Consider the following 26,645-nt stretch of genomic DNA (forward strand, 5'->3'; position numbering starts at 1 on the left):
CCTTCCTCTCCTCTGCATGTGCTCCAAAGGTGACTCTTGTGTTGTGTATATTGTCCTGTTAAAGTTGATGTTTAATTGCTTTTGGCTTGTGAGTAGGTGGGATTGATTCCTAGACTGACTAGTTGTGAGACTTGGCTCCCACAGCAGATGTTCTGCTGAGTGAGGGGTGACCGCTCAAATGAGGCTTGGCACGTATGGGCTCTTGTGCCTGTAGAGAATTCCCTCTGGGTCTGTCACTTGTAGGTCAAACCCGGTAGTACTCTGGTTTGGTCTGGAGTTGGCCTCTGGGTGTGTTGAATCTTGTGCCTCTTGAGCTGGGTCCTTCAAGTAATCCTCGTACGAGTCTCTTAGCTGTTCTGTGTGGTGAACAGAGAGTCCTTTGATGGATTATAAATGTTCAATTTGTGGTAAGTTCCGGAGGACAATTCAAGAAATCCGCCTCGCTGCCGCCATTCCTATGACATCAATCCTTCTCATTGTGGCTTTGATTTGCATTTCTCTAATAGCTAGTGAGGTTGAGCATCTTTTCACATATCTGTTGGCCATCTGTACATCTTCTTGGGAAAAGTGTCTGTTCAGGTCCTCTGCCCATTTTTTGTTGTTGTTTTGTTTCCAAAGGGGTAGAAATATTGCTTTATTTGAGAAACTTACATCCAAATTACGTTTATGTGTTTTAAAATGTCCTAACAAGCATCCAAGAGGAAAAAATATACGGCTTCCTCAGGAATAAGGACAAAACAATGAGGTTGATCATTGTTACAAATGATATTTCCTAAAAGAAAAAAAAAATGTAGTATTTAACCTTTCTTCTTTTGAGGCAAGTCAAATGAACTGCACACATCATCAATAAAATTTTATAACTTTACAAGAAGGAAGGACTGTGATCCTGTTTTTGATGCATATGAAATACAAAATACAAAATCCACTCTTCTGATCAGGATGAGGGGATAAATATAATTCTTCAACATGTCAATTCTCAAGCAATGTAATCCAAAGGTCTGTTGAATCTGCCTTTTTGATTCATGTCCTGCTTGTACTTCCTCTTCTGAGACCCGTTTATGGCATCGGCATTTACAGAGCCATCACCTTTTTCTCTTTTGTTGAGTCAAAGGAGACAAATCCCATTAACGTCATCATTTCTATTTCTTCCTCTGTGTTGCCCTCGAATTCTTTCTTAGAAATCTGACCTTCTTTGCTATTTGTTTCATTCGTTTCTTTCTCTTCCTCATCTCTTCTTTCTTTCAGTTGAGACGGGGAAGGACATGTGGATCTGTGTTTTCTGGGAATCTGGAGGTTCTTCTGTGCAGGGATCGAGAGCAGCTCCTTCTCTGATCTTGTTCTGGGACCGGGACCTTCCTCAGGCCTGTGTTCTCTCTCCCAGGAAGCATACTAGGGCCATCTACACTCCCTACATGGGGAATGGTTGCGACTCAAACCTGTTTGGAGGGCTCCTCCACCTCACCCCTGTGCCCATTTTTAAATTGGATTGTTTGTTTTTTGTTGTTGTTGAGATGTATGAGTTCTTTAATATTCCTTGAATATTAGCCTCTTTTCAGAGGTATCATTTGAAAATATCTTCTCCCCAGTTAGTTGCCTTTTTGTTTTGTTGATGATTTATTTTGCTGTGCAGAAGCTTTTTAGTTTGATGTAGTCTCATTAATTTATTTTAGCTTTTATTTCCATTGCCTTTGGGGTCAAGTTCACAAAAACCCTCTGAAAAATAAAAAAAGGAAAATTTTTTTAAAGACCAAATTAATTAATTAATTAATTAAGCCAGAAAACAAAACAAATTCTCTGAGACCATGGTTCATAAATTTAGCACCTATGTTTTCTTCTACGTATTTTCTTGTTTTATGTCTTATATTCAAGACTCTAATCCATTTTAGGTTTATTTTTGCATGTTAGATAGCACTCTAGTTTCATTCTTTTGCATGTGGCTTTTTAATTGTCCCGCACCATTTATTTAAGAGGCTTTTCTTTCTATCGTGTATTTTTTTGGCTTTGTTGAAAATTAGTTGCCCATATATGTGTGGGTTTTCAAATCTATTCCACTGGTCTGTGTGTCTGTTTTTCTACCAAATACCATACTGTTTTGGGTATTGTAGCTTGTTAGTATAGTTTCTAATTGAGGTGTGTGATGCCTTTGGTTTTGTTCTGTTTTTCTCAGGATTGCTTTGGCTATTCTGGGTCTCTTGGGGTTCCATACAAATCTGAGGATTTTTTTTGTTCTATTTGTGTAAAAGATGCCATTGGGATTTTGATAGGGATTGCATTAAATCTGTATGTTGTTTTAGGTAATATGGCCATTTTAACAATGTTAATTCTTCCATTCCATGGACATGGAATATATCTCCATTTCTTCATATGTTCTTCAATTTCTTTCAGCAGTGTCTCGTAGTTTTCAGTGTACAGGTCCTTCACTTCCTTTGTTAAGTTTATTCCTAGGTATTTTATCTCTTTTGTTGCAATTGTAGATGGGATTGTTTTCTTCATAACTTTTTCTGGTATTTCGTTGTGAGTATATAGGAAAGTATATAGGAACTTACTGGATTTTTGTATTTTGATTTTGTATCCTGCAACTTTACTGTATTTGGTTATTGTTTCCAATAGTTTTCTGGTGGAGACTTTAGGGTTTTCTATATATAGAATCATGTCATCTGAATATAGTGACAGTTTTACTTCTTCCTTATTTGTGGGTTTCTTTATCACCTTACTATTTGGTATCTTTCCCCTGAGTGTTAGAGCTTGTAACTGCTACTAAATAAGCATTGCATGAAAATTAAGAATAGGGACTTGTACAGATTTTCTGCTTCCACCACTTATGAGCTGTTTAACCCAGAGTAGGTTTCTTAATCTCTCTAAAGCTCAGCCTCCCCATTTGAAATCATTGTATGACTAAATAAGGAAGGCATGCGAAGTCATTGGCAGATACTGATCTGACATATTGTATGTATCTAGTAAATGTTAGTTATCAACAATATATATTTTTTTGTTCTCATTATTCTCTACCCTCGCTTGATCTAGAATTTAAAGTCTGAGAAATTTTCTAAACACACTGGTCAATATTAGAAGAAGAAACCTATTCCTAAATATATCTGCCTATTAAACATCATGGTAGCAGAACAAAAACTAAGTTAAAATAATTAAATAAGTGCAAGGCAAGGGGTGAGAGAAAACCCCATCTGCCAGCTCTCCATGAGTCATTTAGGAGTGAGTTGAAAGATAATGAAGCCCATTGCATTCTGGTCATGGATGGGTCCCTCTGCTTGGCTGGTGTTATCGCCTTTCTCCGAATAAAAATAGCCCATGCATCTTTTACTGCAGCTCAGTAAGCACAGATTATATGAATAAAAATAAAAGGATGGACAACAAAATCTTTGGGGAGATTTGCTGCAATTTATTTTGTTTCCTAATGTGCCCATGAACTTCAGTACAATCAACAATTTAATCTGAACAGCAAGGCATTTGTTTTTGCTGTTTATAGTCCATTTTATACTTTTTTCCTAGCAGGGCTATTCATAAGAAATGCTCATCAGGGCCGTGGAAAAAAAAAGCTCAGATATAAAGCAGTGTGGTCGGTTGATTGCAGCACTGCACACGTCACAAACAAAGGTTCAAATTGGGGTTTGGCCACCTAGTACCTGTGAAAATAGTCGGTTCTTCCTCAGCCTTGGTTTCTGTTCAAATAGTGTTGCTATTCAATCTTGTAATGTTTAAATGAAATGTTTAAAAGAGATTGTATGGGAGATGAGTAAAATGCTCTTTTCAAAATGCTTTGTAAATGTTAGTTTGTCATGACAAAAAATAAAAAATTACTTTTGAAGGACAGCTTCACATTGTAATTCTTGAGCCTAAACTGACTGACTACAAGTTCCTAGACACGTGAAATTACTTAAATTGGGGGAATTTACTGGGAGAAATTACTTGAACTTTGGTGGCTCAGTTTTCTTATCGGTGAAATGTGAATAATAACATACTGACCTCATAAAGTTGTTGTGAGGATGCGGTGAGATGATCTAGGTCAAACCCACGAAGTACAGTGTGCTTATTTGTCTGCTATTATGATTTTAGTATGGGAGCAGATAAGAGTCATTTCTTTGTGTTTTGCACGGGTAAAAGCAATACTTTTGGAGGAAATTCTGGAATGGTTTACTAAAATGTAAATTTAATTCTGGAGTTAGATAGCAAAGACTATTAACTTATAGCTGGCATTCTGGAGAGGTTGCAAGAAGAAAAATAGAAGGTAGGGAAGAGGCCCTTGAAAAGGGGAGAGTAGGAGAGTAGTTCTGTTTTTGTGTTTTTACAGATATTTCTATCATCAAACTGATTTTATTATTTTTTTAAAAGCAAGGATTATAAGAAATATATAATATAAGGTAGAGGAAAATGCACAGGAGTGGAGGTCTAGAGCCTAAGGTTGTGGTCACCTCCCTGCCATAAACAACTGTCCAAGGACATTGAATAAATAATGTAATATCACTGGCCCCAAAAGTGATCGGGGGACAAGATCAGTGCTTCTCAATCTAGGGCATGCATGAGAATCACCAAGAGTGCTTTTGAAAAATAATATATCTGGTTCCATCAGGTCCACCTCTAGTTATTTGAATTATAATTTCTCCAGGGAGGAAGCAGTGAGGCTCACCAACCACCCAACTGTGTGATCACTAGGGTCTCTTCCAACTCTGAGATCTCATCTATCTGCATATCTCTCTTTACTGCAGTCACATATGTGAAGTGTGAGTCTTAAAATGAAAACAGATCTACAGTAGTAACTAGAAAAGGTTAAGGAATTTGATTTAATCTATTAGCTTCCAGAAGAAAGCAAGTTATTTCCTGAACCTTACTGTAAACCATAAACCTCCTTATGGAGATATGGTGACTGTGCTTCAATTGTACACGCTATCTATTGGACTCAGCTATCCACTTTCAATTTACCTGTTTTTTATGTGAAAAGAGCTACCCTGTAGAGGCTTGCTTCTAATGCAAGCAAGATACTTAATGCAACATTTAAAAATTACACAAAAGGCCTTACCTCTGCATACAGGCTATAAGAAGAGGAAAAAATGGGAAACTTTTCACAGAGGGATTTTCTCACCTATTGATCTCAGCACAGAGCATCAGCCTGGAAAAAAAAAACTTTTTTGTAATAGAAATATTCAGTGAAAAAACACCAGTTATTTCCATTTACATCGTTAAAAGGAAGGAAGGAGCATATGGCTTAGATTAGGAAAGGGAACGTTAGCTATGAGGGTGCATTTGCAAGAGACATTAATTAGGACTGCAAGTACCTTCAAGTACTCGCGAAACAAATTTGTTTAATAGCTTCATGGTTTGCAGATGCCTTTCCCTCTTTCTTCACTATGATTCCAAAGAGAGCAGTTTTATCTGTGCAGAACTAAGCACACTTGAGAAGTCACATGATTTTAGTGCTTCACTCTGCTAATGTTTGAAAGCAAGTTGACAGGCCCCTCACATGAGTAAGATATTTCTTACAGCAATATACACACAAGTCACGCTATATCAGGATCTGATTTTTCAGTTTGATGTATTCAGGGTTTTGTGTTCAAAGAGACCTCCATTCATTGGACTCCACAATGATTGCTGATGTGCTGTCTCTATTCCTGGAGATGCTCTGCCCTGGATGTTCTTGAGTGGAGTACACTGCACGCGTCCTGTCTTGTGTTTGTATCGGTTCCTGCTGCTTCCTTTGATCAGAGGCTGATAAATATCTCTTGAGCTTTGTGGAGCTGATGAAAGCCATGTGTCTGGGCTAAGTATTTGGATCTTGATTTTTGGCATTATCATAGCATTACTATCCGTCAGTACCCTTTAAAACATGAACATGAGGCCATAGATACATGGAATTCTCTGGTGAATACTGGTTGGGGAAGCTGACATGTGTGTTATGTTGAACCCTCAAAAGCATATACTGTATTGCTTTCTTATGCTAGGTGGGTTGTAATGACTCTCTTGGGACAAAGAAACATTTCCTCCAAGGACCCCATTTGCTTAATTGCTAGCCTTGTGTTTTAGAGTCCTTGCTACCCTAAGTGAACGCATTTTAATAAAAAAAAAAATTTCAGCTGTTTTAGTGGTTCTTGGTGAATAAGGCAAAGGTCAAATGGAAATTGAGGAAGAACTTGTTTTTTCATTAAGGCAACATTTGTGGGGTGAAATAGAAAGGTGGGGTGTGTGGATAAGTAGACCAGGGTAGTGATTAAGTGTGAGGATTCTGGAATCAGACTTCCTGGCTTTAAGTTCTAGTTCAACTGCTTGTTTGCTGTAAATTTCAGGCAAGCTACTCAACTCTGTGTGCCTCAGTTTCCTCTTCTATAAAATGGGGATGATAATAGATTCAATGTGTTAATGCTTGTAAAGTGATTAGCATAGTTTCTGCACATCAGAAATACTCAATGAATGCTACAGTCCATTGGGCAGGGCCCCAGGCTGATCATATCAAAGTGAATACCTGTCTTCAGAACAGGGTTGCTTCTGTGAGCCTAATTTAAGATGCTCCTTCTGTTCCTCAGGCTGGTGCTAAATGGTTTTGGGATTCTAGATAAGGAGGGTAAACCCCAAGTACCTAACTGTTCTTGTTTATAAAGTATAGATTAATTCAATACTGCTTATAGATATGTTGGAAGAAAAAATATAAGACCATTCTTATAAATACTTTCAGCTCCACTAATGGAGTGTACAGCAGGATCAGAAAATGATATGTTATAATAAGTTATTAGTCAAAATGTTTCTTCAAAAATAATATTAATGCCATGATATGAGACATTTTCTAATAGACTATTTTTTTTGTAGCGTCTAGATCCCTGAATCACAATAATAATTGTGATTAAAATGTAACTGATTCCCATATTGTATACTCAAGTATTTGATTTTGGACAGTCTTTTTTTAAAAAACAAAACAAAAGTCATATACATTTTTACTTATAAGTTATCCCATCACTTAGTTCCAAAAAGAATTTAAGGCTAATGAATAGCCCTTGTGGAATGTATTCAGAAAATAGAAGTTACTTACTTTTATTATCTTGTGGTGTGGCTTTCACTCCTTGATGAACAAAAGTCAATGATATTTTTCTTCCTGGGTTCAGTTGAACACATATCTTTGATGCCCACATATGTTATTCACTAAAATCCAATAAAAACCAAGGAAGAAATTCTCTCTTAAAGAAAAACCACTTGTTAGAGAGATCAGAATTAAATATCCATAATATTTATTATTAGATTATTCACTAACTAGAAATTGACAGCGAGTGGTTATGTCAGACTCTTCTTTTTGTCCCACCCAATCTTCAGTTCCTCTAATGTGTTTGTAGTTACTTCTTTCATGGTTATATAAGTGAGTTCTAAGATAAGAGATGGATATGGGGTGTTAAGGGGGTTGTTTTCCCTGACACATACTAGGACTTCAGTAAAGTTGGTGACGGTCAATGTTTCTTTCACACAGAACATAATAAATTTGAAGACAATTGAAAGAGTACAAGAGACTTGGGTTATACTGCTACCATTCAGCTAACTGTGGGAATACAGGAAACTCACTTTATTTCCTTTAAACTCAGCTCTTCATCTATGAAATGAAGAGGATGAGCTAATTCTAAACTCTTTTATAACTAACATGCAGTGGTCTTAAGATACTAGGAATTGGCATAATTGTAGAGGCATTAGCAGTTGTATTAGTTTTGATGGATAATTCCTGAAAATTGTGTTTAATTTGTCCATGTATCACAAAACCGAAATATGGAGGTTTTCATATATTCAGTTATCTGACACAGATCTAACCAAGGCTTTTCATTCTGTTTTGTATAATTTTACTGTTGTACTCTTATTAATATGTGTGCTTTGGCATCTACTATTTTATATACTCTTGAAAGGAGGTGTATTTATGTATTTATTACTTTATTGCACAAAATGAGGATATATTATAAATTGAGAAGAACTATATTCTTGTTAGGCAAGTTGCTAAAAATGAATATGCATTAATTCAAGAAATATTTATTTGATAATCTAGTAAATAGGAATAAAACAATGAATGACATTTGGGGCTTGCCCCAAGAAACTTATGCTCTAGTGGGGGTACAGAAAAGTACATAGATAATTATAAAACTGTGCAGTACAGATGATGAGATGATGATTGGGGAAAGTGAAGAATGCAAATGAGAACATGTGGGGTGCCTAATCCAGGGGGCCAGAGAAATTGCAGAGTTCCCAGAAAACATGGCATGTGAATGGATGGCTGGAGTTAGTCCAAACAGAGGATTGTTTCAGGTGGAGTAAAGCAGCATGTGCTAGGGCCTGGCAGTAAGAGAGAACCATGAATGTCTAGGAACTGATGGTAATTTACAATATATGTTAAGGGGGAAGGGGAAAGGAGGAGGGCAGCAGAGAGAGATGAGGCTACAGAGAAACACAAGAAGTCTGGGTTTGATCCTGAGGGCAATGAAGAACCACTGGAAGGTTTTGCATAGAAGCATAACATATAATATTAACATTAAAAAACAAACAAAACAAAACACTCATTGAAGTATGGTAAGTGATTTGGAGTGAGGCAGGACTGGAGACAAGTCAGAGCACTATACCTATAATCTAGACTAGAGGTAATGATGGCCTAAAGTAAGGAAGAGGGAATAAGGAAAAAGAAAAGGTGGGTTCAAGGAATATTAAAGGGGTAGAATCAACAGGATTTGATAACTAACATGCAGTGGTCTTAAGATACTAGGAATTGGCATAATTGTAGAGGCATTAGCAGTTGCATTAGTTTTGAAGGATAATTCCTGAAAATTGTGTTTAATTTGTCCATGTATCACAAAAAAATGTTTGTTGAGTTTCTGTCTCTGGTCATTATGGAGTAACTTGTATTATATATACACGTATCCTGCCACTGTAAATAACTGAAACCTGGATAAAATATATAAAACAATATTTGCAGGCATTGGATAACACCTCAGTGCTGGGCTACAATCCTTGGGAGAGGGGAAACACAAGAGCTAAGCTCCAGATTAGCACAGCTTTCTCTCAAAGAACATGTTCTAGCCTATTGTGTAGGGAGAGAGAAGCCAAGTAGCGAGCATCAGTTTTGCCCAATGAACGATGAGTTTGTGGTGCTAAATTGGCTGATATTTGCATGTAGGACACCAAAAATGGCAGCCCTGCAAAGAAGAAACCAAAGAAATCTGAGTGGAAAGAGCTCTTAGGTCTGTGGTCAATTCCTGGACTAGGCAAGTATAGGATGAAATTCCAGGAGATTTGGAAGACAGCCTCTCCAGGGAGGCTGAGAACTAAGGAGACATTCCAGTGCAGGGACATTAACGTTAGAGTCCAAGCCAACCTGAGTGAAGAGATCCCAGAAAGACCACTCTGTAGGAGTACGTATCGTGTCTTAGGAGTAAGAACAAAACTAGAATCGACCATCCTAACAAAGCCTAAAACAGACCTCATCAAAATAAGGTAAATCTGTAGTATAATAACTTAAGTACCTGCCATAACAAAACTCAACCATCTTTAAAAAACAGTATTATGCAGACCCTTTACTATATATTATCCATAATGTTTAGCATTTAATAAAAAAATTACTACACTTTCAAAGGAAGAAAAGCATCTGATAATTAGGTGATAAAATATTTAATAAAAACAAACCTAGAAATAATTTGCTGATAAGAACTTCATATATAGAGAGATTTTACTATGTGCAAATACTATTTCAGCTGTGAATAAGAGAAAAAAATCTCTGAACTCATGGTAATTATTATACCTTAGAGAGAGAAAACAGATAATAGACAGGATGAATAAGTACAATATTTGGTATGTTAGATGGTGAAAAATACTATGAAGAAAAAGAGACAAATAAGAAAGGGAGTATTAAGAAGGTGGGATTTTAAGTAGGGGGCCAGAAAAAGATTAAGTGTGTGGGCTGATGGAGAGGGAAATTAAAAGATGGCATTCATGTTTTGATCTTGTGCTTTTATATTGCCTTGAGATAGCCGAATTTAAGAGAAAGGGTCTAATTATTTGTAGGGAGATGATATTTTGAGAATGTTTAGGTTGAAATGTCTATGAGACTTTAATTACAATTTCATAGTAGGCAATTGGACACGAATTTAGAGAACAGAAGATATGTATTCTAGAGATGTTAATTTGGAAGTGATCAACATATGACACAAACTATGACTAACAGTGTAAAATGAGAAGGGAAAATAATGAAGTATTCAGGATTTCAAATATAGACATGAGACCTAGAAATATATCAACGAGACTGATAAATAACTGGGTAGATAGGATAATGCAATAAAATATGTGGTCATGGAAGTCAAGTGTTTTAGCAGAAGGAAGTGGTCAACAGTAATGAGAAATTTAATGAGAAATCAAATCAAATAAGTACTAAAATATTTTCTTGGATTTAGACACAAAGTATTTGGCTGTAAAGGCACTATTAAAGAGGATTGTTAGGTTATGGGACTATGAGATGTGTGTGTGTGTGTGTGTGTGTGTGTGTGTGTGTGTGTTAAGAATGAAAGATTTAAACATATTTAAGTGCACTTAAGAAATATATTTTTATTTTTCCATTAAATTTATTGGGGTGACAGTGGTTACTAAAATGACATAGGTTTCAAGTGTACAATTCTGTAATACATCCTCTATATGTCACATTGTGTGTTCACCACCCAGAATCAGTTTTCCTTCCATTACCATATATTTGACCCCTTTTATCCTCTTCTATCCCCTTTTCTCCCTTACCCTCTGGTAACTACTAAACTGTTGTGTTTATGAATTTTTGTTACTTTATTTGTTTGTCTTGTTCATTTGTTGCTTCCAGTTTTATATGCCACATATCAGTGAAGTCATATGGTTCTCGACTTTTTCTCTCTGACTTATTTCACTTAGCATAATAATCTCAAGAACCATTCATGTTGTTTTTCAAATGACTACTTAACTATGCAATCTAGATTGGAAAGAGATGAGAGCATGATAATGTCTAGATTAGGCATATGGTATTTTAATTACTAGGATGATTTTTCAATGCCACTCTTGAGGCACAGAGGAAACTTTTAACACTTGTTACACAACTACTCAGGTGATATTAATGTCAAATCTTGCCCATCAGAACTTCTAGTTTTATCTCTGATTCTTCCTCATTTAACTTGTTACAAGTAATTTTTTATTCAAAATGTTATAAAGAAAAACTTTATGGCACTTTTTCTTATGCAGTTGATTTAACATTGGCTCAAGTAAAGTTTTATAGTTCAATTTTTAAACATTGCAAATTAAAAGAAACTCAAAAAATTATGGCAATCATTATTTTTAAGATTGGAATCCAAAAATTAGTTTTAAATGGATGCATGTATAGTCAGGCTGTGTGTTACACACATTATTTTTTAAACAAGAGGAATCTTTCATAATATTTATTATAGTCTAGTTTAACCACTGAGTCCAAATTATAATAATTGATATTTTTGTCAGTGACTGAACACTTCCAAAACTTTTAAAAGAGGACTTTTATGCAAATAAACCTTCTTCTATTCATGCATGTATATGAACAAAGCATAAATACTCCTATAAATCTATTAAATTCTTCATTTATATTTAAAATAAGAAATATCAATTTAAGAGGTTCTAATTAAATATCCAAAAATAAAGTGATAAAAATTTAGAATATTTCTGAGAACTTGTGCCATAATACTCCAAGAAAAATAAAAGAAAAATTTGAAGTCCATAATTATCCCAGTGAAGATGAATTGTGCCTAAAACATTATGCCCGTTGAATGTATTAGAACTGAATCTGTGAGTGTGCTTATCACAAGATCGGAAGATTTTAAAATTGAAATATTCTACTACCTATCTTGTGCTTTGAAAAGTAAAAAAAAAAAAAGAAAATCTAGAAATACATATTTTCCCAAGAATTACCAACTAATTTTTGAGATATTCAAATTTTCACACTAACTGAGGAATTTTTTGTAAGTTTTTAATGCTTTCTGCAGACTCAGATTATTATTCATCTTAACACCTTTGCATTAAAAACATCTAGTTATCCTAAAGTGTCTCTTTATTCATGAATGGAGATCATCAAGAAAGATAAGCTACTTCAACAAGTACTTTTGAAGAACTAATTATTGTTTTATTATACTGCTAATGCTCAAAGTGATGATGTGGCACTTAAGCTATCTGGTTCTGATAAACTTTAGAATATAGTGGGAATAGCGACACTCTTTTATGTTGCTTGAGGGAGCATATTGAACAGGATGACCAGCTGTGTTCTTCCAACCCAAGGCGAAAGATTATTCTTAACAGGGTATGAAAACAGATACTGATCTGTGTTTAATTAGCATTTTTGAGTCTAGAAACATCTTGAAATGTAATATAATTGAGTGTGTGGTTTATACTTAATCAAGTCATATTCTAAAGATGAATATGATTTATTACTTGGGAATTAAAGTCAAATTTTCACTTCAATAGGCTAAAAGTAGTTTACAGAGATGAGCAATTCATATTTTGCGCATAGATAACCCGTCTAAAGAAATTTGCATAATTGGCCTGTTGTTTCCAGTTAGAATCCCAGTCTTTTTATGTGGATGGGGACAGAAGGAGAGAAACACACATCTTTTTCATCTTCTTCCCCCTACTTTTTAATCAAATTCTTGAATACTACTGGCTACTCTGTTTCAAATTACAGGCCTTTTGGAGGAGGGCCCTAAGCAGCCATACTCTCAGGCATTGTGGTTGTCTAATTTCCATACAAGGATTAGCTCTGCTTTTGTGAGTAAGGAGTCACTAGGTCACTTTGCCTGCCATTGGGAAGGTGCTTTATAATGGTCTGCTGGAATATAATTTTCCCCGCTGCTTAGGATGAGTACCTGAGTGTTGTCACTTTCCATGCTAATTTCCATGGGTATCTTGATTTTCCTGGAGTTTATTGCAAAACACATTTTAAAAAATGTACAGCTCTTTAGAATACTTCCATGTACACAAGAGCAACTAAATAATCCTCTTAAGTGCTGGTGGGCCCAAGAGAATGAGCCTAACAGCTAGTTATCCAGTCAGGCACCATCAGCGGTAAAGGAACCAGAAACTCGTTCTTGTGATCTAAAGCCAAACTTGACTTTGGTTTAAAGACAGCTACTGACCTAACTGACAGTCTTGCTTGCAATGGTTAATATTATGTGTCAACTTGACAGGACCCTGCTACCTGGATGTTTGGTCAAACATTATTCTGAGTTTCCATGAAATTATTTTATAGCTATGAATAACATCTAAATTGGTGATCTTTGAGTAAAGCACATCACTCTCTATAATGTTGATCGGTCTCATCCAAACAGTTGAAGGTTGACCTCCCCAAGCAAGAAGAATTCTGCCAAAGACTGCCTGTGGACATGAATTGCCACTCTTCCCTGAGTCTGCAGCCTGATGGCCACTCCATCACATTTAGGACTTGCCAAGCGTCTACGATCACATTAGCCCCAATTCCTTTAAAATCAACCTCTCGCTCTCTCTTTACACACACACACACACACACACACACACACACACACACACACACACACCCCTGTTGGTTCTGTTTCCCTGGAGAACTTTGAGCCATTGCTTAAACATACAATCAAAATAATGCCTGGCACATGAGAAGAAACCAAATTATTGAATAAATCAATGTATAAAAATATACACCAGGAATTTTATTTGGAAAGAATAGTTTAATAGTGAAATCATGAGGGGGTGAAAAATGGCTCTTATTACCACTGAATCCAAATAAATTGAAACTTGGTTAAGATGCAGTTTTCCTTGCACAATTTTTAAGCTTGAAGGTTTAAAAAATATGTACTAGTTCAGGAAACAAAAGGTCTGCTTTTTAGGCTTGGCTTGGCTTATCATTAGCTTTGTGACCCTTGATATGGCTGGGTCTCCAGTTATTTCTACAACTGTAAAATGACAGATGAGGGTGAGTTAATCTTTCAAGTCTCTTTGGTTGTAAAATGTCTTCATTGTGTAGTTCCATCATTTCAGGATAGTCATTCTGAGTGTATCACTCATCCCTAGGGATTCCACTAACCAGCTCCCAGTGCAGTGATATCACGGGATATATCAAGCAAGTCCTGATAGTTACATGGTAATGAGGAATAAAAGAATGCAGTCATTGAGTGCACAAAGGTGTTTCCTTTCTCTAGTAGGCGTTGTAGAGATAACTTGGAGACAGCAGTTCACTGTATGTATAGTTGATAAATGAATGTTAAAACCTCCTTCACGTTTTTCTTTGAGAATAAAGAAAAGAAGGACTATAATTAAATTGTGTCATGAATAAAAGTTCTCTCATTTACATTTATTGCTTTGCCTATATAGGAATTTGGTTGTTGGCCAACAACTTAATGTCTTGAGAATCTGATTTAATCTTTTTATTTTGTCACCAGTTTGGCAGTACAACACAATCTCCAAATAATAAAACTTGAATGACCTGAATAATATTTTATGTTTCGTCTCTATTTATAGAAAATCCTGTGAATTTTCACTGCGATATTAATTGAATGGACATATTTATCTGAGCTGAAGAATAAAAGATCATTGCAATTATGAATCTTGTCAAAGGACAAATGAAAATGTGTTCATTTTGGATAAAGCATGAGTGACAAAGTTCCTGCTTTTATTAAGTATTGTGGGAAATAATTAAATATCTGCAAGATCAACATTAACTGGAATTTCAGTTAAGGTTATTTTTCCTAAAATAAAGTTGCTTTTTGTTGATGAAAACTCAATACTTTATATCAGAAAATATAGACAAAAGAAGAACATTTAAAATAATAAAAATCCCATCCATCCAAAAACAACTATGCTTAATGCATTGGTATTTATTCTTTCATATGGGTTTTATATGCACCCATAGACAATCCTGCCTCTACCCCCTGTAACCCTCCCAACTAACAAATATGCACAAACCAAATATCTTCAAAACTGACTAGTCTGTAACATCAAAGTGAGGCTACATTTTCTCCAATATTAAAATTATGACACTTCCAGTCCCCTATGTGACCATACTTAAGGAATCCTGGTCCTTTTTTGCCCCTTAGTGTTTTTATATGATGTAGCCAAGAATGCCAAGGCTTCTAAATCAAGCCAGAGGACTCCTCCGGCATCCCTCGCCTTCATGCACAGCCGGGACAAGCTTCAGCACGCCGCGTTTGCCTCACTGCTTCCACTCCCCATAGCACTTCCTTGGCATACAGGAGAGGAGGTGCCTTTCCTGGGTGTTAAGTTTAGCCATGGACACACCTCTCCCAAAATAGTAATCTCCAGAGTTAGAGCTCTCAGTAATTAGTTTTTGGCCTACATGTGGTTATTTTTAGTTTTTCTCAAGGTTCCCTCCCAGGTGACTGGATCAAGCATTAGTTTTATACTGTTCTCAAAACCAACTCTCTTCTGACCACCTAGGTCGTGTTGAGAGAGGACCACCAGTCCAGACTTGCTGGCTGTGGCTGCTTAGGTTTTTTCCAGTTGTTCTTTCCTCTATGCAGTCCTCCATCAGGGTCCTCTTCGTTCAAAAGAGCAGATATTTGAATTTCAAAAGGAACTGAGTTTTGGTCTTAATCCTTTTTTTCTTTTAAAAATCATCTTGACTCCTACTCATATGTAAATCTGTGGATGTAATTGAGTACCAGGGCAAGGGGCCTACCTGGCTTCACCCATCAAAAACACATAAGAGACACCCTGTCATGTCAAATATACCTAATTATCATTCATTCCTCTGCACATTGACTAGGTACTGGTCTTGCAGTGAGTGACCTTTCTGCTAGGGACAGTCTGGAGCACAATGATACTACTTGTTTCCATGTTTTCAATGTTATAAATGATGGTTTAAAAAAAAAAGGTTTCATGGTTAAGGGGTCACATGGCTCCTTAATTACTTTTGGGGGACGAATACTAGAAAAAAGAATTTTAAAGCTTTAAAAATATATGCTAAATTGCCTCCAGAAATGCCAGTTTTTACCAGAATCAGCAACCCTGCACCCTCAGCACTTCAAAAGCTAAATGTTTAATAGTTTGATAGATAAGAAAGCCATGTTGCTTTAATGTGTACTTCTTTATTAATTATTAATGAGGTTGAATGTTTTATTATGGTAAGTTTTTTCTTTTTTTAATAGACTTTATTCTTTGAACATTTTAGGTTCACAGCAAAATTGAGAGGAAGAGATTTCCCATATACCCCTGCTCCACACATGCATAACCTCCCTGACTATCAGCATCCATCACTAGAATGTTTCTTTCCTTATGTCCCTACATGGACACGTCATTATTACCTACAGTCCACTCTTGGTGTCATGGTAGGTTTTTAGTTTCTCCATTTAGGAATTACTTAGTTATGTCCTGCCCATTTTTCTTTTTATTGTTTTAAAAGAAATTTTTATATATGTAGCAGGATCACAAATTTCCTTAGTACTCCATAAAGAAAGGAAATTTAGCGTATATGTTTTCTACAACTAGTCCAATCTTTCTCATGAGCCCCCACTCCTGGGGGAGGGCATTGGTGGAAGTGGTGGACAGGAAGAACTTAAAACTTATCAATGAGTGTATCTCAGATAATTCTAGTTTAAACAGACTTATTTTTTAGACAACTCAATCTCAAGCACATGCTCAGACTTTAAGATACACTTTCCTTCACCAAGGTGATATCTAATGTTTGTGTGTTGAAGGGACTTTTGTACTTATGTGATCCCATGTAGTATGGGGGTACTTTACAAAAGGTAAAAAGACGCTTGAGTGGTCATTTGTGAAGTGTGTTGTCTATCCGGTTATTTGTCTCTGTGGTGAAATCTTCTCCAAAGCTGGTCTCTCCACTTGGTCAGGGCCTGTGATCCCTTAGCTGTCTCAGCTGGAGCCATGTCTCCCTCTGTTGAGCTCTCACTTAGTTTCTCCACTCTCCTCCAGCCTTGGAAACATTTCATACTCAGAAAGAGCCAAGGGAAGCCTGGTAGTATTAACTCAGGCCCTTTCTCTTCCCTACCACTTTAGGTCACTATTTTTAACTTTTTTTTTCTCAGAGTTTTAAATTGGAAGAGGGGCACAAACCTCTCCTGCTTATGGCTTTTCTCTCCATCTTTCCAAAACCCTGCTCCTTTATGGTTTTGGTTCATGAGGGAAGAGCTAACATATTTTTATCTGATTCTCTACTTCCACTGCTTTTCTCTTTTCCACACCCTACTACGTAGAATTGGTAGGTTTTCTTCTTTCTCTTCTTGTCTAGCTGGCACTCCCCTTGAGTCATATTCTGCTCCTGGGGACTGTAAGTTTTAAACATAAAAGAAACACTTTGAACTGAATCCACTAATCTTGGCAATTAGAATGGGGTACCTCAGGGCAACAACAACTCAGGTATTACACAGGGCAAAATGCATTGTTTTGATAGTCCCTAGATGTTAGGTGTTATTTGTTTTATGAATCTATATGTAGATATAGAGTCAGATGTTTAGATCAGAGAGAAATGAGGTCTTTCATGTCTGTTGCAAATGTTTATGCTCCCATTTTTCCTTTTAAAAAAGAAAATTACAGTGTTCCTTATAATAGAGAAGTTCTACATTTTTATGTAGTCAAATTTACCAGTGACACGTTGTTTTGTTTTCTATATTTTGTAAAGCTTAAAAAGTCCTTTCCAGCATCAAGAAAAAATTTATATTCACATCTATTTCTTCAAATATTTTATGGTTTAATTTTTGTCTTATACTTTACCTGGAGCCAGTTAGTATAAAATATACTATAGCAATTTAAACACACACATATTTAATAACCAACTCTTGAGCTCTACGTATTTTATTGAATAATCCATTTTCCTCTCACTGATTTGAAGTGTTACCTTATTATGTGTTAAATTCTCATTTGCTTGTCTTTGTATTTTTCACCCTGTTCCAGTGGTATGCCTGTCTCTTCCTTTACTAGTTCAACAGTATATTTTAAGAGCTGGTTTTGCAATATTTTAATATCTGTTCAGGCTATTTCCCTCACTGTTGTCATTTTCAGCATTAAAAAAATATATTTTTTTAATCTTTTCATGAACTTCATTCAGTTGATTTCTAGAATAATTTTTATTCTCCCCAAATTGACTGTCATTCTCTTTGGCATACATTAAAAATTAAGATTAAATCAAACAAACAGGTGAAACCTCGTAAACACAGACAACAGTTTAGTGGTTACCAGAGGGTAAGGGAGGAGGTAGAAGAGGTAACGAGGGTCAAATATATGGTGATGGAAGGAGATTTATCTTTGAATGGTGAACACACAGTACAATATACAGATTAAGTATTACAGAATTGTACACTTGAAACCTATATAACTTTATTAAATATGTCACTCCAATAAATTTAATTAAAAAGATTGAATCAATATCCTTAAAAAACAACACAACAAAATACAAAATTTATATTTTCCATAGAGCTCGAAAGACTCATTAATTTAGGTTATGTCAACAACTTTCTCTGTCTTCACCCTCCGCGTCATTTTTTTAAAGCCAAAGTGCAATTTAAAAATTGCAAATTAGAATGAAGTCTTAAGGTTTATATAGGTAACGAAAGCCAAGATAATTCTTAAGACTTCAGTATTTGGGAGCTGTACAAAAACAGTTGTTTTGCCTTATATCATCTAGAGAAGTAATGTACATTTTTATATGTGTATGTGTGATTCCTAGGATTCCATTTCTTCTGATTTCAGAGAGAGTAAGTAATTTTCTTTTACATAATTATTAAGTTCCAAGACTTTAATCCAACATTTTCAGTTGTTTCAATGACTAAACAAATACAGTATAAAGGTTGAATATTGTGGATATTATAGGGAATTTAAGGACTTGGATATTTCAGGGTCTCCTCTAGTGATTTTATGCACTATGAAGAGTCACATTGTCTACTTTGCTACCCTCATCCTTCGTGCCTGCCCTCCAATAGGGTTGGATGAATAAAGAGGCAGGGGAAGCTCCAATGATTTTTGGGTGGTGTGTTGTGAAGTTATCTGTAACAACCATATAATTTTATAATCATTCAGCTTTGAGCTCTTAAGCAAATAAAAGATCCAGCTGCTTCATTCTTATTTCCCTTCAGTGCTCTAGATGTTTCTCCTTGCTTAGTATTGGGAAATAAAGAAGGAGACAGCTTGAGCTGGAAAAATGATGAATGCCAAGGAATGACTTCACCTGAAGAGAACCAATATTAGCTCTGTCATCTTTAGATGCCATTCGTTAGGGGCAAATAATTACATGTTTTCACTTATCTATAAGGATTTCTGTGATTTTTTTCATCTATAATATTTTTACCCTAGTCCTTAGAATATTGAATATTGTTTTTAAAATGACTATAATAAAAATATAATATTATTTCGTCATATAAAGTTATGGTCTGTGCTTTTAGTATTTGAAGTTATTTTTAATAAAAGAATGATAACTTTTAACTCATGGCAATAAATTAGTGAAAACTGAGTTTATTTGGTACTAACATAACCACTCACATTTAGCACAGATGTTCAGCAAAAGATTTAGGATGTGTTTTGGAAGCCCTCATTAGCAGAGATGAATTAGCCCAGTGTTTATGGATAATAAACTGTTCAAGTACATATTTTCTTTCTTGATCATTTTATAGAGGTCTCATAAATATCAACAGCTGGCTTGCTTGTCCTTTTAGAAGTTCTTGTACATATCAGTAGCACAGAAGCCCAATATTTTAATGGTTCTAAATGTCAGAGCAGTTGCCTGGTTATAGGACAGTCTGAGCAATACAACCCATTTTCTAATCCAGTCTCATCTCAGCTCCAAGGCCCTCTTATTTTTGCAGTGCCTCATGGGATCTGTATAGCCCAGAGTGGTTTTTCCCAAGGGATCTAATTTTTTATGGAATAGGTATCTCCTGGTGCAAAGAGCCTCTGGGAGCCTAACTCATATATAGCGTTCAGGAGCTATACAGAAAGTGACTACTTGAGAGAGGAATTAGAATATACTATTATGTTTACCATGGATTCCTTTAATTCAACTCCAGTCCTTGGCACGCATGCCTCCTTCTTCATTACACCTGACTCATTCTCAGGAACCCAAGAGATTCAAGACAGGTCAAGACTAGATTCTAAGTCTGCAGAGAGCTACAGAATATTACAATGACTTTTAGAACTTGTAAACACTTGGGCAGGGGGTGGGGACAGTGATGAGGACTCAAAAATCACGTACATTGCTCACTATTAGTCTACCTCAGGGATCAGAATCCAGAAAAGCAAGTCACAAACAGCCTAACTGGAGATATTCAGAATGATCAGAGGAGAGGGTTTACATATTACAAAGGGTAATAACTACTGTTGGGAATGTATATTTTGACCGATCATGGGGGTATTGAATGCCAAGCTAAATTTGAACTGTATAATAAGTAATATATGGAGAACAGTTGAAGCTTATGATCAAGAACTAACTATGAAAATGGTGTTAAAGCTGATTAAATTTTACCTGGGATTGATGACAGCTGGCTAACCTTAGAGGCAGACAGACAAGTCTAGGTGAGCCTCACAAAATCAACCAGGTGAAGGTGATGTGGGCCTGAGGGTGACAGTGATGTTGAAAGGAAAGAGAGAGAAAAATGCAAGATCCATTATGAAGATTAACTGTTAGTGGCAACTAATCGCTGGGAAGAATGATGAGGGCATGGTGTATTTGAACTCTATTGTGACATTGTGAGCAAGGGGAATTAAGATAGCAAAAATGCTGTTGAGAAATTTAGGCTATGCTAGAAAGGTTCTGGCTTTGGGGAGAAATGGTATTTTAAGTAAATAACCCTGGGATGGGTTCCATGTAAAGATGTCAGATGTTATGATAATGGGTTAACTTTCTGATAGCTTGCCAATATGTGCTCTGAGACCAGGCTAGGTAAGGAAGGAGAAGGATGAATCAGCATTTGATGACACTCTGAAGCCACTGGGACTCTGAATGGAAGCACTAGGTTAGGATGTGGATGCAGAAGGAGAGGGAGGAAATATTAGAAAGCTGAGTGACTGCTTCACACTTGTGGCAAGGGAAACCCTGGCCAACAGCATTTGGATTAAAGAGTTATACAGTGCTAACATTCAGAGTGAGGGAACACAGAAGCCAATGTGTATATTTCAAACAGAGGGAATTTCATACAAGACTGTTTACACAGGTGATGTAAGTATCAAGGGACCCCCACAGGAGATGGTGAGCAAACCCAGAGATTAACCAACATTAGGAAACCACCAGAACTTTGGGGCTAGAGGGACACTGAAGAGGTGGTGTAACCAGATCCCAGAAGCTGGGACTGTGTAGTGGAAACTGGAATCACAGAGTGAGGGGCTGTCTGCCAAGAGCTGGAATCAGGGTGGACACTCAGTCAGTGCCAGTGATGTGACTGGAGGCAGAGGAGAGAAATACCCTGGCCCCGCTCCTTAGCTTGTAGTCCAGTCTTCTATTATTGCCTCCCATTGGCCCAGCCTACCTACATGCCAGAGGGGAAGGGAGCTTAAGAAATGTGGTTTCCTGCAACACAGAGCAGAGGAAGGGCTGGGCTGGAGCAGATCTGAGCAAAAAGAGGCACATACAGCTGGCGCATCACACCTTGCCTCATACAGAATATTTAAAGTTTTGAGTGCTCTCTCCCGAGAAACTTTTGGAACATAAATATATATAAAAATGTGTTTCTTTCTCTTCTGTCAATGTAATAAAAAAATGCAAATGCTATTGAAAGAGGAGAACTTAATGTCATCTAAAATAAAAGTGTGTGAAAATCCCACTGCCAGACCAGCCCACAGTCCATTCTTTCTTCTCCATTTCTTGACCTTGTTGACATCACATGTGCTTCTTATCTAGTTAGCAGAAAGTTGAATATCTGTAAAAAATAATATATATATATATATATATATTTCTGCCATTTATAAAAGAACAGATGAAAGTTTTCTGTGATGCAAGAATGGCTTTTAACAGATAATTGTTTTTCTCCTTTTCTGTAATTACAACTGAACTCTATTTTGTATTCTGCAAACGATTTATGATCTTTTGACTAGAAGACTAAAAAAGACTCATGTTTTTAGATGTTTTGCCTTTGACTTGGAAGGTTGTTTAGTCTATCAAGGACTTAGAAATAACAGAGTGCAAAGACAGAGAAAGGGAGATACAAATATGAGCACCATGGTGCCCCTAATACAGGAATGAATGTCCCCTGTATTATTTGTTCCAATTCCCCCTTTTTAGCATATCTGTCATGTGGCAGGGACAACATTTGAACCTTGTAGCTGGTCTCCAGAGCCCATGCTGTATCCATCTTGGTATGCAGCCCACTCTCTCAGATAGTCTCAGACATGGAGACCTGGAGGACTGGTAACATACCCACAGCCTTCCCCAGCACCAGAGGGGCTGGTGTCAAGAGGAGGTGGGTAATTGTGGCCCTCCTAAGGCTTTGTTTAGACAGCAGTGAGGGAAGAAGAGTTGCCTGGTGCCCAAATGGGAGTTAGGAGAGAGTGGTAGTCAAACACATGGCTTCTGGTCAGTTTAACCTGGCTTCTTAGGTATGTTACATAGTTGTTATAATTATTACCGTTATTATTGTCAAGTGGAGGAGGGGATCAATTTGGAATCCAGATTATCCCCTACCTATGTTACTGTGATAAGTCCTCGTTAGTTGTTGATTCATCCCCCAAATCCATCTTGCCGTATAGGTACCTAATATTAATGAGACTTTCCAAAGACTATAGCTTAAAACTATGGTTTAATTCTAAATTCTCTGCTCTTACTTAACAGCAAACTAAACAAGAATGAGCTCCCCACTGAAGACTTCTTTTTGGTCTGTAGAAACAGTACAAAAAATCTTTTAGAGCTTTCAAGGTTTTCTCCAATGTGACCCCCAAATATGTTTTAATAGTAGTTCCCAAAGGCTATGTTAAGTTCCCAAAGCATTCAAACTACATGAATGCAGCGTTCCCAGACGTGTCTCATGTCTCTGTCCTCCTCGTCATGTGTTGTTCTTGTTTTCCTTCTACCTAGAAAACCACCCGCTTGCTCAGCCTGCTGAAATCTTCTTTCTGAGTCCATCTTGCATGAATGTATTTCCGAAAGCCTTATCTACTCAGATAAATGTGATCTCTCTGTGATCTCTGGACTCCACAGCAGTACTTTGTGCCTTCACCTCTGCAGGTATCATCATCTTGTATTTTGTTTGAATTTGTCTCAGCCTAGTTAAGATAAGGACACAGGAACTGATTTTACATCTGGACATTCCCTGAAGCAACTTGCATTATCTCTTGCACAGAGAAGTCATTCAAAAAGTATTTGTAGAACTAAATTTAATATAGAGAAAATTTTCAGGATCACAATTTTCACTTCAGTCCTCTCAGTCTTGGCCCTGCTCCTCCGCTCAGCTGTACTCTGGCTGGAGATTTTCTTCCCTGGTTTCTGATTAATCACTGCCCAAGTGAACTATGCATTACAGATGCCTTCATTGAAAAGAGATCTTCAATGAGAAATGTACTGCCATTTGCTTTGCTGTTAAATAAGGCCAAGAGAGTTTTGAATTTAAACCCTCCTTACTGCAGCCTGTGGAATGGCTCTTTAATTGACCATTAAGCATGTGCATATAAATATAAACTCACTTCAGTGAGTTGAGATATATCCCTCCAAACAATGCTTGCTTTTTCCAGCTGCCAAAGGGATAAGCATGTTTTGACTGAATCAAAATCTGCACTAACTCCTTCTCTCTGGAGGAGATCCTGTTACTTCAAAGGACACCCAAAACTCATAGCTCAGAACATACATACATGCATACATACGCAAACAAGATTTCACTTTTTTCCCGTTTTCCAATTCATAGATGCTATGGAAATTGGCAAGATGAATCCAAGGAGAAAATTCTGATTTCTTGAATTTTATCTCTCCATGATGATAAAGATGAATATGACAGAAAAGTGAACACATTTTGAATCAATGGGCCATAAATACTCTCATCATCGACATTTGGCAGTAGGGTTTGCTCAAGAGTGAGTATATATCAAATAATGTGTTGAGAACCATGCTGTGGGGGAAAACTAGAATGAAATGCAGAGCCCCAAACTTTTAGATTTGTGTATATGGAGGGTCTCTATAACAGTGTGGCAAGGCTCCAGGCTATAAGCACTTAGCCATTGCATTTGGATTTTAAAAGATCGCAAGCCATAAATTCTGGTTGCAATTAGAGCTGGTGAAAAGAAAAATGACCTAGGAGTTATTAATATGTAAATCTTGTAATTTGGGAAATTGAATGATCTCAGGTTAGGGTTTTTGAATTTATGCAATCTAATTTTGACCAAAATGACATTACACTTCAACAGTTCTGCATAAATTGACAACAAATTGCATGTATTTTTTTAATAGTAGAGAAAAAGAGTGCTTAAGGAGAGAATAAGGCACGAACACACATGTGGCTACACTGCATCACACCAATGATCCACATAGTCTGAACTCTCATTCCCAAATTCGTCCATGGCATATGTTTTGGTGGGGAAAGAAATCCAATAACAAAGGATATCGTGTCTTTACTAATGAGGCAGAATGATTTCTTTAGAATTATTCTCTTCTACCTTTGTCTGATTTTGAATGTTTTATCTCAATTCTGGTACAGGCAGAGTAACCAATTTTTCTTATCTCTGCCAATAGTCCTGCCATTGAAAAAGATAGTGTTGGTAGGTGGAAATGTTTATTGGAATTACTCAATGGCCAAGTCTGTAGACACAGCTGTAATCAATCATTACATGGGATACATGGCTAATCAGTTTATAATATGGACATGATATTTGACTGCTATTTCCTGGCTTACCAGCACTTAAAACAATTTTAAGTAACCTGAAATAATTAATTTGTTTTGAAACCTAGTCACATAGTTCTTTTGCCTGACTAAAATAATAACTCGGTATAGTTAGAAGGCTGCATTAATCAGCTCATATCCTCTTCGTACCACAAACACTGAGGGGCATTCCATGTTCTTCTATCAAGCTGAAATCTGTTTGAATCAAATATCAGTTCAGACCCAGATTCATGGAGTCCAATTATCTTTCTTTAATAGTCACATGAAGGGTATATTTGTTCAGAAGGGCATGGCTTTCTCAAAGTTAAGAATTATTTGAATATATTTGTTTTACCTTAATCTTTTATGAATGCGTATGTACATAAATGTAGTTATTTGTATTTAAGACTTACTACAGTTCTGCCTCTGTATAAAGAAGTATGCCTCTTGCTTTTTTAAAATCTAGCTAGTTAATACTTCAAGAGTGTCACCTAACTTGAATATGCAAGGATTTGGTGAAGAAGTTCACGTGAGTTATTTTGGAAAATGAGCATTAGTATTGGAGTAAGTAAACTTAAGTTTGAATATTAGCTCTCCTGCTGATTACTTGGCTAGATAGGAGCTAGTAATTTAAATTCAGAACCTCATTTTCTTTTGAAACTTGGGGTTATTAGTCCCTACCATATTGAAATTTATTTTTTCTTTCATTTATCCAGTATTGTTGACCACCTACTATGTGTTAATGTACTAGATTCTGGTGATACAAAGAGGGAATAATAACTAAGTCATTACAGTGCAGGGATTTGTCCATAAGTAAAGGTAGGTTGTAAAAAAAGCAATGAGGGCACCATTGTGAGTTCTATCATAATAGAGATAGGGCCAAAATACCAGGAAATTGAGAAATGTGAATTTATTTCTTTGCTTTGGGGGAAGGTTTCAAAAATGAAGTAACATTTAATATAGCCTACAGAACCGAGAAGAGGATGTACAGGCATGGAGATATGAAAGGGCATTGATTATTTAGAGAATTGTGCAAACCATTGTGTAATTGTTACAAAGCATGGGGCATGAACTGAAAGGAAACAGACAGTCCTTTGCCACAGAAGTCTAACAATCACCTCCATTGAGGCAAATCACTTTCATGGTTATCTATCCTTTCAAAGAAATCCAGTGGATTTTTCAAGCATTTTTCCCTCATAAAAACATGTTCCCCTTTCTCATATGTTCTTTTTGTGCTTAAATGTTTAATACCACTTTTTTTTATTATAAATTCAACCAAATGTTTGGATGTGGGGAGAAGGCTGACAAGTCTTTATTTTCCAGAGTCTTCCTTGGAAAGTATATTAGGGTAAGGAGTTGTACTGGTCATCTATCATCCTTTTTTTAACACGGTGGTCTGAATTGCAAAGGTACATATGTGGGCCAACAATGCTATGCTTTCCACATCTAGTCCTCGTACTATTCTTACGTGGATAACTTTCAGCCCCATTCTGTAAACATTCAAGGGGCAAAAAATTGTTCATAACTGTGTGAACCAAGAAAGTTCTGTGTGGAGTGCAAAATGTTATCTAGGTCTTAATGGATAAATAGAAAGTGAGTGGGCATTTCAGGAAGAGGAGACCTCATAAATAAGATAGAGGCAAAAAAACTGAGAGCAGGGAACACAAAGGAAGATAAAGCAAATAGAGTCATACAATGAGAAATCATGATTGCCTACTTGCATTTGTGCTTTGTTCAACAAATCATTTGGGATAACCAAAGATTATACATCATAGAAAATGGCTAGAGTTGTTTTGTAGAAAAATGAATCATAATCAGACTATAGAGGGAAGATTGGGGAAAGGAAATCCAACTTGAATATTTGGAGAGTAAACACATGATAGG

General features: G+C 36.4%; 1 long non-coding RNA gene across 3 annotated transcripts in view; it reads left to right on the top strand.

Moving 5' to 3' along the window:
- LOC141572878 (uncharacterized) overlaps positions 1-26,645 on the top strand; it is a 247,570-nt gene that overhangs the window by 92,952 nt on the left and 127,973 nt on the right. The window contains exons 3-4 of one of the 3 annotated variants that reach the window (XR_016019746.1): positions 22,991-23,140; positions 23,814-23,979. The exons of the other annotated variants lie outside the window; for them this stretch is intronic. This is a non-coding gene — a long non-coding RNA (uncharacterized LOC141572878). The remainder of the gene's footprint in view (positions 1-22,990; positions 23,141-23,813; positions 23,980-26,645) is intronic. 3 annotated transcript variants of the gene reach the window in all.

The sequence above is a fragment of the Rhinolophus sinicus genome, chromosome 17, assembly GCF_057876585.1.
Source record: "Rhinolophus sinicus isolate RSI-liver-muscle chromosome 17, RSI-T2T, whole genome shotgun sequence".
Lineage (NCBI taxonomy): Eukaryota > Metazoa > Chordata > Mammalia > Chiroptera > Rhinolophidae > Rhinolophus > Rhinolophus sinicus.